The sequence below is a fragment of the Triplophysa dalaica genome, chromosome 3, assembly GCF_015846415.1.
Source record: "Triplophysa dalaica isolate WHDGS20190420 chromosome 3, ASM1584641v1, whole genome shotgun sequence".
NCBI lineage: Eukaryota > Metazoa > Chordata > Actinopteri > Cypriniformes > Nemacheilidae > Triplophysa > Triplophysa dalaica.
This window is the reverse complement of record NC_079544.1, coordinates 21346444-21352443: the sequence shown is the minus strand read 5'-3', so window position 1 is coordinate 21352443 and position 6000 is coordinate 21346444.

The following is a 6000-nucleotide window of genomic DNA, read 5'->3' as shown; positions in this document are numbered from 1 at the left end:
CCATTGGATATGCATTGCATTGACTGTATATTGTCACATGTTGTTACCTGATTACACCTCTAGATGGCATTGCTGAGCGTTGTTAACCCAAATTTAATTTATGTCGACTGCTTTGCTTAATTACAGATATAAGTGTTTAAATATAAGCTCATAAACAGACAGTTTCTGTATCGCTCAGTCCAGCACACAGAGAAATTACGCATTGTTTATATGAAAGACTATGCGTTCTCGAAAAAGTATGTTAATTCTTTAATTGGCTTTATAATAGTCAGATTTACAGTTATATTTGTTAGTAAATCACAGGCCTAATAATCGTACCAAAATGTTAAGATATTACCTAGTGTTTGGCATGAGACTCTCCGCTTTGAGTCGCTTCGTTTAAACAGCAAATACGTAAAGCAAGGACTCTAGAATGTTGTTGTTTGAATTAATACATTTGTATAATATATATCAAGATTTTTAACTAGTGGACAAACAGCGGAAAAACGTGAATGGACACTCTGCCGAAAATGCAAATGAGTTCAGTCTAGAGGTGTCAACGGAGTGCGCGGGAGCTGTCCGCGCGCGGTGGTGCTGAAATAACACGCAGTCGCTAATTACTTGAATTTATTGAAATTATTAACGTCCTTTAAATTAATAATATAATTTCACATACAAAAATATTTAAAAGATTTAGCCCCCTACCTTCGGGATATTTAAACTACGTTTTCTTTAGTAATACCATGGGTTATTTTCTCAAGGGGTTTACCTTTTCCAACATTGTTGAATAGAGCATTTGCAGAGTTTATTTCAGACTAATTTAACCTATTTATAGCCTACCAATCAGATTGAAATTAATATTAAAGTGTATGGTTTTCTTTTCTTTAGATTTAATCAGCTTGAATGAATTTTCTGGAAATATTTCAGCATAATTCACGAATAACTTGCTAACTGTTATTCTTAAAGCCTGGATCGAGACAATCTAACATGACTGAATTGACACCATCATGCATCAACACAGCTCATTATGCTGATGGTAAACTGGAGTTGTGGTGTTTAACTTTTGCCAGATTTTCTCTCACCTTGAAAGATGTTGAGAGGGAAAAATGTTAGATGAATTCAGGAATTTACAATCTGTACACTTAAAATTTAGTCTGAGATTAATTGAATGTCATACTATTAAATATGAAATATTAAGAATATACTTAGTTTCATTTTTTTATTCTTTCGACGAACTATTATGTTCCCCCTATAAATTCTTAAGTTATGTAGTTTTTGTCGTAAAATATTGGCTATTGCAATCACATAGTGGCTGAAGTGTTCAAATCCTTATTTCGGCACAATAATAATTTTTCTTGTTCCAAGCGCCCTCTTGTGGTCAGAAGTAAACAATACCAAACTTAAAAGCTGTTGGCACCTCACAGCTTGAGTTAAAGTGATAGTTCAACCCAAAATGACAATACTGTCATCATTTACTTCACCCTCGGATTGTTCCTAACCTGTATAAATTGATTTCTTCTGATGATAACAAAGAAAGATAATTTGAAGAATGTCAATAACAGAGCGGATCTCGCCCCCCATTTACTGCCATAGTAGGGGAAATAAATACTATGGGAGTCAAAGGGGGATGAGACCAGTTTGGTTACTGAAATTCTTCCAAAGATATTAATTTGTGTTTAGCGAGCAAAGAAATGTATACAGGTTTGTAACATTCTGAGAATGAGTTAATGATGGTTGAATTCTCATTTTTAGGAGAACTATCCCTTTAAACGTGTGACATTTCGATGACAGCTACAAAACGCGAGGGCTTTCCTTTAAAAGCAGATCGCGTCAGTTTCAAACCATGAACCAGAAGAGGAATCCTCGTATCTCCGAGGCTTACCACCTGTTGAGAGGTGCGCTACTGGTTGCCCTGATCACCTGAGAGCGATAATGCCGAAACACTGGCCCCGGGGACAAGGTTCACCACGGGGGCAATAAACTCCCTGTCCCGCTGCCATCATGTAGAGACATTACTGTGCCCCGAGGCCCTCAGAACAAACGCTTCATTTCCAAAGGCCATTTCGACCTTTCTGTGTGACTTTATTTACCCTATGTCATGCAAAAGTCTAAATTTCCTTTGAATTCCAGCGCTACTGTATTGCCTTGAGATACTTACATTCATTACCACCGTTTAATTAGGACCATCAAACACTTCACCGTTTGCAGGGGCTCAATGTAACATTAGTGGAGACTGTTAAACTCATTAGCAAAGACTGATAAGGGTGAAGGTGAGGTGTCAGCATTTTCATATGTAAGACATCGACAGGCCTATAACCAATAATAATATGTGCAATGATAACTTGAAAGCAAATGCGTGTAAATACACATAATATGCAATGCAATTATATAGCATTAGAAATAGGCCTAGTCGATTTAAAATGTCGAGAAAAAAAACATGTTTTATTTGAATCTTATGTATGCATTTAATTGTTATCGGATTTTTATTTAATTATCAACTTTTGATTGGCTACATTTTTTAATAAACCGGTTTTTACTTTAGAGAATGTTCTTAAGTGACACACAAAATAAGTAATAAAAGATGAAAGATAAAATGAAAGTTATTTTTTTCATTGTTGCCAGTTCCTGCTACTGAGCTGTGCAATGCCAAACGCATTCAGCATGAAAAGGAAACCTCTAACAACTATCCCTTCATAGTTATTCTAATGACCCTGGGTAAATAAAGTCATCACAACAGCGAGTTTCCATTGTGAAGAGGACTATTATCGAGTGGTTTGTCACTTTACTGTAAGAGCGACGTGTTTCCCACAGCAGCTCGAGTGGTAAATATTTACTTAAGCAGTCCACAGTAGGGAGGGATGTTCCACATCAGTTATTTTGCCAACATTGCTCTTTGTTGTTCCATTAGCAGTGTGTGATATCACAGAGTGCTGTAACTGTTACATTCAATGTGTGATTGCGACGATGTAACTTGATGCTTATATGTTTGTCTCCAAGGGAAAATTTGTTTCTGGAAATTATTTAATTACGTTCAATAAAGAAAAAGATGTAAGTAAATATGATCAAATATCTACAGTAATATATAACAATACATCATAACAAATTACTAGGTCTAATAAGAATGTTAAATAAATTAATCATAAAAATAAAATAAATAAATGAAATGAAATGCATAGATACAAATATTTTTTTTGTATTGTGAAATTCGAATTTAAATCCTGATAGACAATGACATCACGCATTCACAGAGAGATCCTAGCTATCATCCAAAGTTTAAAAAGTTGGATTCAACGAAAAAGAGAGTTTAAAAGTTATAAATTACGATAAGAAATGACATACTGCCGAGAGTAAAGATCAAACCTTATCCCCAGTCACATCGCTTCTGCTTTTCAGTCTATCACTGCGTTTTTGAGGCACACCGCAGAGCTGAAACATTGTTCTTGAGTTTAATCATAATGGCATTTTTCCAGAGTTCTATGAAACACATCCCGGGGTTATTTGGTTTAAGAGTCTAAACTAAACCAGGGGCGCTTACATTTCTCCAGTGTGGCGTTTGCCTCTTTATTTATGATGTCTTTTTTTCCACCGATGTAGAAAATTTCTGCCTTGGATTTTTCACTCCGAAATTGATTTGACACGGATATCCAATATCCCTTTAAAGATAATCAAACTGAGTCTCTCCTCATTCCCCATATATCCACACTCACTTTATGACCATATCGAGTTACCACGAGCCTGTTGTGTGCAATAGACATTCTTCAATCCGAAAAAATTCTAACATTATTTTATACACCGTACGAGGCAACGGGGGCATGTTCGCAAACATTTGTTCATAGCATGCTGTTCTGAGATATGTAACGCAAAAATTAATTAAAACAAGGTCTGATGTGGGTGTGCTATGAGGTATAACCTCTCTCTCTCTCTCTCTCTCTCTCTCTCTCTCTCTCTCCCTCACACACTCACTCTCTCACACACGCACGCAGTCTGTAAAATGTCATTACAGCATGCAGGCCCAAAATATAACAACAGTGATAAAGATGAGAAGCAATTAGTTCGCAGTCCGTTACGCCAAATAATAATTAGAACGACTGATTTAAATTACACAATTGGCTACTTTGTATTTTAACTTCGGAAGAATACTGAGTTCATGACAACCCTTTGCAAAGCTTCATTATTAATACAAAATGTTCACAAACTCTTTAATATGATGTTATCCACCTGACTATGCACTTATGCAATTATTATTGGGGTGATCATTTTCAGGTTTGTAGGCCTATTGTGAAAAACATGCCTGCAGCTACTTTTTTTGGTACATTTGAAAGTGAATGTTAATGCATTTTTTTTCTGAGACAAAACTATAGACCACATTGAAATTAACTTATATAGCTGACAACAGGTATAGTACAAATCACTACTTTTAAATCTGCATGACTTAAAGACTTCGAGATCAAACCTATGCATTATGAGCAGCTTTTTCGGGTTCCTCGAATTATTGGTCGAACTCAAAGAATTAAAAGGGTTCAAAGCTCTTGCAATTCTTTCATTCTAAATTGTCAATGAAAATGGTCAAGTGTACAAAAATTATTCAAAAGAGATTTTTTAAAATACATATTTAAAAACATTGTGGTCTTACATTTTCACCTTAAGTTTCTTGTCGGTACAACAACAAAATTGAAAAAGATGTATGACCAATAATATTAGCATCATCAGTAATTAGCCCATTATCTGTGAAATCTGTATAGATTGTTGTGGGTTATGGTGTTGAGTGGATATTAAAACCAACACATTAAATTGTGGACAGTTATCTCATGTGGAAAAATGTATATATTAATTGCAGTAATTTCACTTTTGATGTTTTGTCCCCCCGGCCAATCCGGTTGAAACTCTCATATGTCAATTAAAGTCAGGACAGGCGTCTGTGGTGTTTCCCTTGTTCTGAGGGCAGCCTGGCCTGTGGCGCGCGGGCTCCTCGCACCACGACTCTGCGTTAATCCGTTTATGGAGCACCTGGGACCGTGGACGGCAATAACATGCGCTTATCCGCGGCGCCCTCAGCGAGCCACGAAACATGCTCATCTGAACACAGCAATGCGATAATGCCCGTAACCCAGAGGAGCAGAGGGGCACTTTACTTCTGGAGTGAACTGTTGACGTCTCTTAGGGCAGCTGATAATTCTGGGATGACAGCTAGCGTATTTGTCGCATTAGTCTGATTGAAATTAGACGGTATCAGTGAAATTTTAAATGAAATATGTAAATGATATGAAATAAAAATCTTGATGAATGAGATTAAATGCGCCTCTTTGATTTATTGAACTGCGCCAATTTCATTTGAGTCTATGTGTGTTTTTGTAGCTCAATTGGTAGAGCATGTGTTGGCAACGCAAAGGTCGTCGGTTCGACTTCTGAGGATCTCATACAAATAATGATATAAACGTGTGTCTTAAATGCTTTGTCAGTAAAAACGTCTGGGGAAGGCGTAAATGTTTATTCTCACTAGCCAAACAACGATTTCTCATTAAGCAAACAACAGATATTAACTTTGTAAAAAGTTACTTTACTTTGTAAAGGGACAAAAATGGCAACTCGTTCAGTTAAAAGTGTGATAGCTTTCCAGTCTGATTGATCAGGGGTCTCTCACTCTTTGAATGAACGGGGCCATTTGACTGACGTGAGGTTCTCAATGAGCCCCCGTAAAGAAAAGGAACTTCAGTAACTGCAGGGAACAGAGGAGGGGCATGTGAATGTAAGATGCTGTGAGTGAGAGAGAGGGAGAGAAATCCGCTGTAATGCAAGAGAATGAGTGGGATGGCTATATTGAATGTCCCTGCGTTATAAATAACGGTTCTTCGCAATTGTATTCCTCACTACAGACAGCTTTTACGGCACTCTCGGCGTCGTACCCTGCTGAGACCCCCGCGAGCTGCTGCTTTCATTCTGTAGTGCCTATACTGTCTGCATGCATACAATAAATACCTCTGCGTTTTCTGCAGTTTTTGGGGTTTAAATAAAGCTACTGTT